The sequence below is a fragment of the Vombatus ursinus genome, unplaced genomic scaffold, assembly GCF_900497805.2.
Source record: "Vombatus ursinus unplaced genomic scaffold, bare-nosed wombat genome assembly UNPS02014830.1, whole genome shotgun sequence".
NCBI lineage: Eukaryota > Metazoa > Chordata > Mammalia > Diprotodontia > Vombatidae > Vombatus > Vombatus ursinus.
In genome coordinates, this window is record NW_020954608.1 from 15,639,977 (window position 1) to 15,652,381 (window position 12,405).

At 37.0% G+C, this 12,405-nt stretch overlaps 1 protein-coding gene and 1 pseudogene across 1 annotated transcript in view; one reads left to right on the forward strand and one right to left on the reverse strand.

Moving 5' to 3' along the window:
- The window catches only part of MAGI2 (membrane associated guanylate kinase, WW and PDZ domain containing 2), a 1,168,341-nt gene that overhangs the window by 413,431 nt on the left and 742,505 nt on the right, over positions 1–12,405 (reverse strand). The gene's annotated exons all lie outside the window — the stretch shown is intronic.
- On the forward strand, positions 439–835 carry LOC114025308 (annotated as a pseudogene).

Sequence of the window (12,405 nt, forward strand, 5' to 3'; positions counted from 1 at the left end):
AGTATTTACCAAATATACAAATAAATATTTTGTTGTTGTTGCTGTTGAATCATTTCAGTTGTGTCCAACTCTTTGTGACCCCTTTTGGGGTCTTCTTGGCAAAGATACTGGAGTGATTTGCCATTTCCTTCTTAAGCTCATTTTACAGATGAGGAACTGAGGCAAATGGGGTTAAGTGACTTGCCCAGGGTCACACAGCTAGTAAGTGTCTCAGGCCAGTTTTGAACTCATAAAGATGAGTATTCCTGACTCTAGGCTTGGTGCTCTATGTACGTACACACACACATCTATAAATGTAAATAAAAAGCAGTTGGTAGAACAATAACAAATTATGGGGGGCCAAGGATAAGCTTTATCTAAGAGTATGCACTTGAGCTGAGCCTTGATAGGAATTCTATGATGAAGAGGAGGGGAGGCCTCTCTCACTTCCCAGCCATCTTGGCGGCAGGTCTCTGGCTGCGGGTCCTCCCGCACCGCAGGCAGGAAGATGGTGGCTACAAAGAAGACGAAAAAGTCGCTGGAGTCCATCAACTCGAGGCTCCAGCTGGTCATGAAAAGTGGCAAATACGTGCTAGGCTACAAACAGACCCTGAAAATGATCAGACAAGGCAAAGCCAAATTGGTCATCTTAGCCAACAACTGCCCAGCCTGGAGGAAATTAGAGATTGAGTATTACTCTATGTTGGCCAAAACTGGCGTCCATCACTATAGTAGCAATAACATTGAATTGGGTACAGCATGTGGGAAGTACTACAGAGTATGGACACTGGCTATCATTGATCCAGGTGATTCTGATATCATTAGAAGCATGCCAGAACAGACCAGTGAAAAGTAAACTGTATAAAAGTATTCATTAATAAACTGGCCATAACTTGTCTAAAAAAAAAGAGAGAGAGAGGTGGGGAGGTAATACATTCTAGGGGGCAGTCTTTTCAAAGGGTATGGAGAGGGGTCATCTAGGTGGCACAGTGGATAGAACTCTGGCCTTGGAGTCAGGAGGACCAGAGTTCAAATGTGACCTCATATGCTTGATACTTACTAGCTGTGTAACCCTGGGCAAGTCACTCAAAAAAAAAAAAAGCAAAGGGTATGGAGACAAGAGCTGAATTGACTAAGAAATGGTCAATTGACCAATTTAAACAGAATGTAGAATGTCTGAAAGAGAGTAATATACTCTAAGACTGGAAAGGTTGACTGAAACCAAATTATGAAGGGCTTTGAATTACAAACTGAGGAGTTTGTATATTATCCTAGAGGCAAATAGGACCCACTGGAGCTTCTTGAACATGGGAGTTTTGTAATTAGAATCATGCTTTTGGAAAATTAACTTGGCAATACATGTAAGCTTATGATAGAGAGCCACAAAATTCTGAATTCCTTTACCTCATTGCGCTTAGGTAGGAGAAGAAGGATTTTCCATCCTTTTGAACCAAATTTTTCTTTGTTGAACAATAGGTCTAGTAAATATCGGCTTTGGCTGTGCAGCAATATAACAACATACAGTATACTAGCTTACATCCTAGTCACAACTTACCCTTCAGTGTTTATGCAATAACACAGGTTATATTTATGAGGACACTCAGAGAGAGACATTAGAAACTTTAAAAATTCCCCTGGCATTCACTTGACAAGGAAATATGTATGCATTTGGAAGCCTATTTCCTTTTATTTGAATTGTAATGCCATCTGCCAAAATTCACTCTCTCAAAAAGTGTCGCTTCTGACAGCATCAGAAAGGAACTTTGCATGAGAAACAGACATCTGTTCTTTACTTAATATACAAATGACACATTTTGTTTGCATTCACAAGGGCATTTTGCAAATTTACTGCCCAATTAATATGCCAGTTTGTGACAGTGACAAAATAATCAGATTCTTAACTGTGTCCCATTTCTTTTACAGTTTTAGCTGTGAAAGGCATGGCAGGAATACCTAGTGCAGAACACAAGCCCCTTCTTCCAAGCAAACATAAGTCTTTATTTCCTATAGGAAGATGGCATTAATCACACCAGTGGAACATTCACTGTGAAGTTCCAGTAATGGGGATGGATTTGTGGTGAGTCTCTGAAACACTGATGTCCCTTCCCCCACTCTATAGTTAAGTACAAATATTGGTAAGCGAGAGCCGGTGATCTGGGGTCTTAGAAAAGTTGGTCCAGTCAGTCAATAAATCTTTATGAAGTGACTACTATGTGTCAGGTACTGTGTTAGGTCCTAGGGATACCAAGAAAGGCAAAAGACAGTCCTTGCCTTCATGGAGCTTACCGTTTAGTGGAGTGACACTACACAAAAGGAAAGGTAGGATGAGCATGATGGAAAAGTCCAAAGGAGTGTAGCCAGGTGGGAAATGAAGAGACTAGCTTGGATACCCTCCTGAAGTGGAGGTTCTGAGAAGAGTTCTCTGCTGGCCAACCTCCAATCAGAGCCAAGGAAAGGCTCCCAGGGCAGAGGATGCTGACAAGGTGTGAGTTCCAGGCCAAGAAGACACCAAATGGAGTCACAAAGAGTCAGACACAACTGAGTTCCAGATCTTGCAAGATGAAGAGGTTTTTGGGGCATACAGAGAAGCCCAGAAGAGGATAGTCAGTTAGAAGAGTGATATTAAACTTGAGGTGGAGTGTTGTACAGTGGAAAGAACCTAGAACTTGGGATCAGAAAGATTTGGGTTCAAATTCCATCTCTGTTACTTACCAGCTAAATTATCCTTCAATTTTCTTATCTATAAAGTGAAGATAATAAAACGATAAGAGAGGAATACAGACAGTTCTTGCTTTATGTAAATTCACATTATGCAAATTCGACTTTACTTAAAGAATGCTGAAAGCCATGGGAGATGTAATAGAAATACATATGAAGAGAGTTTGGGCGGGGGGGAAGCATGCCTAGAGTTTGTTCCCTATTTTTGTGGATTTGACAAAAATGAAACATTTGAAGAGGTAACAAGATTGTAAATTTAGCCCAAGAACTGGAACCAGAAGTGGACTGGAGATGATGGAGTAGTACGGAGAATTGTCGAATGAGGCTCTGATTGAGCTGCTAGCAGCAAAGATTGCAGAAGAAAGAAAAGGAAGCTTTGGGATCCAAGGTCAAACCAAAAAGGTTCACAATGAAACAGTTGGCAGAAGCATTTCATCATATGACTGAATTTTTTTCTTGTATTGAATAGATGGATCCAAATATTTCAAAAGTTTTAGAAGTTCAAAGACTAGTTGAGGATAAGGGAATCACTGTCCAAACACCTCTCAATAGCTTCATAAAAAAAAAAAAAAAGTTGTGCAGCCAAACACCAGTGATAAAGGACACGTGCAGTAGGTGGGACAGGGAGATATTGCACACCTATGTTAACGTTACTGTGCAGACATTATCATTAACTTCACCTTTCATTTCAAATTCTGTTTATTATTAAGGTATAGTCTTCCATATGTCTGCATTTTAGTACATTTTATGACTTGTATAAAGGTAATATTTTGTGTATGCCTTTGTTTTATACACTAAGTGAACTGAGTGGGTAAGGGAAAATTCACATTATGTTAACATTGCTTTACAGGGAGGGCTGCACAATGGCCCACTTACATAAAGAGAGAATTATCTTCAGTGGATAGAGAGCTGATCTTAGAGTCAAAAATAGATCTGGGCTCAGGTCTTGCCTCTGTCATATGCTACCTGTGTGACCCTGGACAAGTAACAATCTCTTGGGCTCTAGACAACTCTCTAAGACTACGCATTGCAGAAAATCTGTTGACCTGCATTGACAGAGGCCGTTTTCTCATCTGGGAGTTTCCTATGCCAATGAAATCATGGGTTCCATCCCTACTACTATCCTTAAAAAACTTTACCTCATAAGGTTATTGCAAGACTCAAATTAGATAATGTATGTACTTTACCAAATTTAAAGTTTGGTAAACAAATCTCTATGACCTCTATAACATAAAAATCTCTATAGTCTTGGCCTCATTAGCACCATTCTCTAGGTCACTCCTAGATCACTCCTCGATGAGTTGACTATTGAAAATTGAGTACTCCTGGGCCAAGGACTACACCCCTGAGCAGAGGTAGATGGGATAGGCTATTGATTTCATCTGTCATCTTACTTTCTTATTAGTTGACAGGCTGATGAAAGCTCTCTCTGCTACCATGGGCAAGAAGCGGTGGTAGGTGGAATATTAGTCCCACTTTTATTTCCCAACATGTTAAAGGATAAGGCATTGGCACATTAGTTGACAGGGAAATGGCTGCACTGTTTACTTCATTCCTTTTCCACTTTATAGACAGTTGAAGGCTATGATAGAATAATATTCAAAACCAAAAGTAAAATCTGGCCTGTGAAAAAGTAAGGACATAACTGCATATCAAAGAATAAATCAGTGCCTATACTCTGTCTGTAATTCCCCCCTCCAGCCCTATTTTTTTTTAATTGAAAAAAGATGGGATTAGGAATTGGCCATCTATATATTGTAATCAGGTAGAAATTTTTTCAAACAAAAGTCAAACTGAATCAACTAATTTATGATCAAAGACAGGCCTTGAGCTCAAACAGCAGTACTGACTCAGGTATTAAGAGAAGAACACTTGATGTGGCTTGAGGGTGAATTTCTTTTGCTGTCATTCCTGGAGCCAAAAATGTGGGTTAAAGTTCTGCACCTGAACTTAACTTTAAACCTTGAATTAATACTGTCTTACATTACTACTCAACTAGAAAAGCCATTGTCAGCTCTCAGTACTTTATCTCCTTTAAGATGTGCCCTGTCCTTTCTTAGGATAAGTGACAGATTGAATTTCAACTTTTTCCTACATTCAAGTGCCTCTGCTATAATCACAATGATATCAGATCTCATATTTTTTCCCATTTCCTAATGTTCAGGTTTTTGCCAAGTTTAGGGCTGTCTGGCTTTTGATAAATGTGAATAGAAATGGATGTTCCAGACATATTAAGGAGTGACATGGAGAAAATGAGTAAAATAAATAGAAACTCAGAGGAAGGAAAAAGAAAATTTAGGTCATAGCACAATGTGAACCAATGAGGAGCAAATGTATTATGGCTATCTCCATATGTTTTTTTTAGCTAGTAGTCGAAAGTGAAAATTTAGTCATTGAATCATCGATTCAAAGAATCTTGTGATAGAATCCATAAGAAATAAGGAAATGGATGGTTTCAGAGAAACCTGGGAGACTTTTACGAGAAGGGATCTCAAGTCAACTAGCACAATGTTCTCAAACTTTTATTTGCTTACTGCACAGTCTTTCTTGTGAGGAGTCACAAGCACTCCAGGTGTCAAGGAACTTGCACAAATGCTTCAATGGGAGCAGCTGTTCTGTTGCTTTTAAAAAATGAATTCAAGTTCTAATGTGTTTTGAGATGAGTACGTATATGTAATGAGGAAGTTTAGTTTATTTTACTTAGTACAGTGCCTTGGACTACTGATAACACACTTATGTTTGTTGGGTACATAGAATTATATTACAATTATTTATAAATTTTCTACAGTAACATAACATGAAGAATTTTGCAGAACACCAAGGGAATCTTGGGGCACACTGGTATGCCATGACACACACTTTGACACTGATCTTGTTGGACATGGATCTAGGCCAATCTCCCACTGAAAGTAGAAAACCAATTTTAACAGCTCTAACAGGATTGTTTACAAAATGCCAACCAATTAACCTACTTTTGTGGTATGGTGGTACATTAGAGTTAAGAAGATCAGGGCTCAAAAAATCTCTGATACTAGCTGTGTGACTGTAGGTAAGTGGCAATTTCTCTAAGACTCAGTTTCCTTAACTATAAAATGGGGATAATAATTCCCGTTGTACCCACCTCACAAGATAGTTGTGAGGCTCAAATGAGATAATGCAGGGTGTTTAAAGCTTAAGTAGCTTCAGATTGCTCTAAGACTTTTGGAATATTCTGTATATGCGAAGTGTTTGGCAAGTTTTAATATGTTACATGTCATTTATTATAATCATGTGACGTACTAAATGAATGCATTTGCAATAGTCACAGATTTAGATGTTCTACACCACACCAAGCCAACATTTGGTCACCAACTCCTTCCTCAGGATAATTTTACAAAGAAATGCAATACAAATCCCTGTCCTCCAGGAGCTTATGATTTAAATATGTTTAAAATTAGTAATATCCATTTGCATATAAATAATGAGCTGAAGCCCTTAAAAACAATGTATTTTCTCAAGCACATGAAAAATGACACCTGTCATATATTTTTAAAGATAAAATTGTGAGTCTTATTTTCAATTGACAAATAAATATGGGTTATAAATCCATAAAATCAAGGCTATGAGTTTCCATATTCTTGAAAATGTGCTTCTGTCTATATAGTGGAAAACATGTAAGCCATTATATGAATGTTCACAGCATGCTCAGCCTGATGCAACATCCCCATTTCTTTTTGATTGGTTTTTGAGCCAGAACATACAAAGGCTCCAACTACTCTGCCGTATACTCTCTCCTTGGTTGCATTCAAATGAGGAGGTGATAGTTGCTGTCCGCCTTTGGTGGGGAAGAGAGGTAGCACCAGCAATATTGTCCTCCTCTTCCCTCTCGGGTTGACATGAAGCCATTGAACACAGCCTGTTATGGATTGTCCTGTTGTGTCTATTCTTTCCTGTCTTAGATAAAAAAAAAAAAATTGGAGACAGAAAAGACGAGGCTGCAATATTTTGAGTTTCAAAAGGTTGGGAAAACACCAAGGACATAGGAACTCTTCCATCAGCTTGGTCACATCCAGATGTAAATGTGGTAGGGCTAATGCTTTGCAGCACCCACTTTAGGTATACAGAAGAGCATGCCTAGGTTTGGGATTGGGGGGAGGGATATGTTTACACTTCTTGCTGTGTCTTCTCAGCAAATATCAATGTTTTACAATCTAATTGATATTAATTGGATAATAATACTGGCTGGTTGGATTGCCTATCTAAAACCTGCATTTTTAACATTATACAGTCACATAAGAAGAGCACACTAACAAGTATATTTTAGTTACCTTCTCAGCCAGCCTCAGATAAGGTGATATAGACTACCTTTATAAGTGGAGTGCAGGCTCTGATTTGGGAAGATAAAACTAGGCATATTGTTTGAGGGTGAGATGTGCTTGCATAGGATCACAACCAATGGGGCCGGAACTGTGGGAAAAAACCTGGCTGGCCTGAATAAAATAGTGAGAGGCTTTCAGGGGTTCATCAATATAATAACATAACAATATAATATAATATGATATAACAATATAATATTTAATAAATATTTATTGGGTGTTAAAAGAATGCTGAACATCATGGTGGCTACTTTAAGGAAAAGAGCTAAAAGACTAGAGGTACATTTCACAGGAAATCTTACATATTGCAGAAAGTGTGTTTTCAGGAGGAATGAAAAAGTTTTTTACTCTTACTCCTAATTTCCAAATGTGATGGCCTTTTCACAATCCTCATCCCTTTTGACCTCCCCACAGAACATGATACTGTTGCCCCTACTCTCCTTCCTGGTTACTCTCTCCTCTCTAGGTTTTCAAGGCATTTCTTCTGGGGTTCTCCTACCTGTCTGATTTCCTCTTCTCATTCTCCTTTGCCAGTTGATCATTCATATTTCACCTTAGGTAGACTCCAGCATTCTTTATTTTCTTCTCTTTCTACAATCTTTCTTAGTGAACTCATCAGCCTCTTTGAGTTCAATCATCATCTGTATGCAGAGGAGTCCTAGATCTCTACATTTAGCCCAAATTTCTCTCCTGAGCTCTGGTCCTATTGTACCAGCTACCAATTGGATAAAATGGATTCTCAAATTCAACATGTCTAAAACAATATTACCTTTACCTACAAACCCACTCTTCTGAACCTGCCAATTTCTTTTTAGGGCACCAGCATCCTTCTAGGCACCTAACCCAGGTTCACATTCTTTGTACTATCCTTGACTACTCACTCTTGCTCATCTCAAATACCCAATCAGTTGCAATGACTTATCATTTCTACCTAAACGACATCTCTCTTGTTCTTTCCTTGTCTCTATCTACGTAACTACCAACCTAGTTCAGACATTCACCTCTTGTCTGAACTATTTCAATAGCCTTTTAATTGGTCTCCTAGCTCAAGTCTCTCTTTTCCTTCTCTAAACAATCATACACACAGCTGCCAAAGTGATTATTTTTATGTGAAGATTTGAGCATATCCCTCCCTTACTCAATGAACTGCAGAGTCTCCCCTTTATTTTTAAGTTCAAACATAAAATCTTCTCTTTAGCTTTAAAGCCCTTAGTAACCCTGGTCCCAACCTATCTTTCCAATTTTATTACATGTTACTCTCCTTCACACATTCTTTGATCCATCCAAAATGACCTTTTTATTCTTCCTTAAAAAAGATATCCATTTGCCATCTCTGTACGTTTCCACTGGCTGTACCTTACATATGTACCGTTCTTTATTCTCACCCATAGCTCTTAGAATTCCTAGTTCCCTTTGAGGCTAGTACAAGCTCTACCTCCCATATGAATCCTTTCTTCAACCCAAGCCTCTTCCCCACCACTTTAATGCATCCACCCACCAAATTATCTTGAATTTATTTTGTAGATATTATATATATATATACACATATATACACATCTATTTGCATATATATACATATATTTATAATATATCTCTATGTATATGTGTATACATGTGCATTTACATATATGTACACATTATGTACATGTTATCTCCCCACACTCCCTCCATAACGTAAGCTCTTGATGCAGGGACTGTTTCACTTCCAAAGTGATTTTTCTAAAGCCTAGATCTAACCATGTCACCCATTACTCAATAGATGCCAGTGATTCCCTATCATCTACAGGATCAAATACAAAAATATCTGTTTGGTCAGTCCTTCATTACCCAGGCCCCCTCATACCTTTCAAGTCTTTTTATACTTTACTCCTCGCCATGTACTCTTTGATCTAGTGACACTGGTCTCATTGCTGTTCTGTGAGTAAGACACTCCATCTTGTGGCTGTGGGCATTTTCTCTAGTTGCCACCAACGTCAGTAATGATCTCTCTCCCTTCTAATCTCCTCCACCCTGCTTCCCTGAACTGTGAACTAAAAGCACACATTCTACAGGAAGTTTTTTCTAATCCCTCTTCTGGTGCCTTCCCTCTTTTAATTATTTCCTACTTATCCTGTATCTAGCTTGTTAGTTCATATTTGTTTGCTTGTGGTCTTCCCCATTAGACTGCAAGTTCCTTGAGGACAGGGACTGTCCTTTGTCTCTTTTTGTATTGCTAGCATTTAGTACAGTGCCTGGTACATAGTAGTAAGTATTTGATAAAAGCTTATTGACTAACTGGCTATTGTCTTTTTATCCTCAGCACCTCCTTCATTACCAGGCAAATAGTTGATTCATAATGACTAGTTGTTGATCAAATGGTTAAATAGTCAAATATAAGTTTGAATTAAATAGCCATAAGGGTAAAAAAATGTAGGAACAATTTGTGGATGGGTCCACTTTCTTTCAGATTGGAGAAACTCAAAAGTCCAAATCTGTTTACAAAAGGTCACTTGACTCCTTTCAGATTGCTCAAATTTCCAAATAATTGTTGTTCTTTTGATTTTTTAACTTGTCAACGTCAGATGAGCTAAAATACTTTTCAAAGAATCAGCACTCTTGGAATTTTATTTAGTGACAATGGCCTGTCTGAGACTCTCCAGAGAAAACCTCCTGCTTCTTTTTTCTTGTTTTTAACAAGGACAATTAGAAACATAATGGTCCATTGTCACTGTGATCCTTCTAGTTAAAATATCCCAGCAGCAAGCTGAAAATCAAATTACCTGGAATCCTGCTAGGGTTTTTCCTTTAGCATGGGAAAAAATCTCCCAAAACACTCCATCTGCTTACCTCATAATACCTAAATTCAGAGACTTCCTCATCTCTAACAGAAGAGACATAAAAATCTTTTTAATTTTTTTTGTGGGAAAGTATAACATCATGAAAATTTTGTTTAACTTGAATCCATCTGTTGGGCATTTAAACCTAATTTTTGATTCTCAGTTTTTACTGAGGATGTAAAGTAATTCAGTAACATGACTCTCCTTCCCAAATGGTTATATATAATATACAGATACATATACACATACACATACACATACATACATATATACATATACATACACACATATACACACACTGAGAAGCTGCTTTTCTAATCAAATACTTTTTTTCATGAAAGGTGAAAAAGTCCAGATATAGTCAATGAAATTCATGAAGGAAGATTAATTAAATCACTGGGAAGGTCAAAAAGCTCTGTGCTCAATTACTGATTAAGAGTTCCTTTATCAAAAATTTTACATAGTTCTAGAGCTAGCCAAAAAGAACACTTGAAGGCATCAGACTTTCAGGATTAAGAGCACTCCATCCATGCAGTAGAACAGAATTAATAGAGTTTGAGTTAAAAAAATCTTTCAATTCTTTCTCTGGTTTACAGAAGCAAGATTGAAGTTGACACCATTTCCCTCCTTGTCTCATCCCCCATCTTCAGCACTCTCTGACATATACTGCTGATTAAAATGATGCATGTACAATATTTCTTTATAGCATTTTATCTTCAGTATTATCATTATCAGGTGAACATAGCATGAGATTGAAGAAAAACAGATTTCCTTTTGCTCTATATTCATTCCCATAACAAGCATTCTCTCCTGTAGGACCCCCTCATAGCTCTTCTATCAGGCTTCCTTTTAGAACAGTAAAACACTATGGTAACTGAAAGAGCCCTACATTCAGAGGCAAGAAGACCTCTGTTCCCATCTCCAAAACTCACTATGGTTTCTTCATCAGTAAAATAGGGATAATCACAAAACTTTAAAGCTTTATTATAGTACCTACCTCAAAGAGTTGTTATGAGAGACAAATGCAACAATATTTGTAAAATTATTTGTAAACATTTATTATTATTGTAGTTTACAATTTCCATTTATTTGTCACATAGCCACTTTTTCTAAAAACCAGAGCCCTGGTTTTGTGCCCTTACAAGAGATTTTCAATTATCTTAAGAGGTAAGGAAGAATTCTCAAAACAAAATTAAATGATTTTTTCTTTTCTTTTTAAAATAAATACATGTGATATAGCTCTTTGATGAGGGAGTTGTGGAATAAGTCATTAAGATATCAAATAAAGAAGCTCCCAAGAGGTTGGGGATCAGTCTTATAAGTCATCAGATCATGATGAAATCCCCTATTTCTTAAATTGGGTGTCAGTCAATTTTCAGAATAGACATGTTCCTGTAAAATTGAATTTTGGTAAATCAAAACATATTTTTAATGCCAAAGGAGGGATTGTTACATATAGAAATAGATACTTTTGGGAAATTGAATTTGGGAAGTACAGAATTCTCTTTGTGAGGAACATAGTGATCTCAGTGTCTCATCTGAAAAATGAGGAAAATAATGGCACCTAACTCACAGGGTTGTGTTGAAGATCAAATGAGTTTACACATAGGTAACAGCACTTTGCAAGTCTTTAAATGCCATGTAAAGGCTAGCTATTATTTGTAAAACATGCAGGTTTACATGTTTCTGTTTTGTTTTAAAAAGGTTATACTTGTATGTTAGTTAATTTTGTAATCCTCTCTGAGGTTGATTATTACATTTTAGTAAATAATGTATCGTATCTGGGATCATTAAATTCAAATTCTGTACCTGTAGAACTTTTTATACAATTTTTCTGTAAGTAACATAGTTTGCACTAATTCTTAACATATATGTATTCTTTTTTCCCCTTTTATATTTGCTTCTAGTCTTTCTGGTTTTTTTTTTTTAAATAAGATATATTCATCACTGTGAAATCTTTTTCTGCATCTGGGGTTGAGTTCTGCCCTTAAATTTGGGGTTTTGTTTGGTGTCTAGAGAGCTTACATTCTATTTCATAGGTCATAGCTAGAAAAGGAGAAGTAGAAGATTGATACAAAGAAAGAAGAATCAAAAAGAAGGAAGTAGGGGAAGGTAGTTAGAGGCAAAGAGAGTAAGGAAGGAAGAAAAGAAGGCAGAGACCAGCAGGAAAGCAATCTTATTTTTCAGTGTTTGGCTATTTGGAGAAGAGAATGAAATTGGAAAATGAGCTGGCTTCCATTATTTGGTAAATAAGGGAATCTAATACCGGACAATAGCCACTGAATGAACCTTTTTGAATGTTTAAAATATAAGAATCCAAGTCAAAGATTTGAATGAAAAAAAAAAGCAGAAGGTATAGAAATGCAACACAAAACTGACAGGATTTAGAGCACCTATTATTTCATAGCAAGATGCACAAGCTTTCTTGTGTTTACATATATACATACATATGTGTATATATATATATACACATGGGTATATATGTCTATCTCTATCTATCTATCTATCTATCTATCTATCTATCTATCTATCTATCT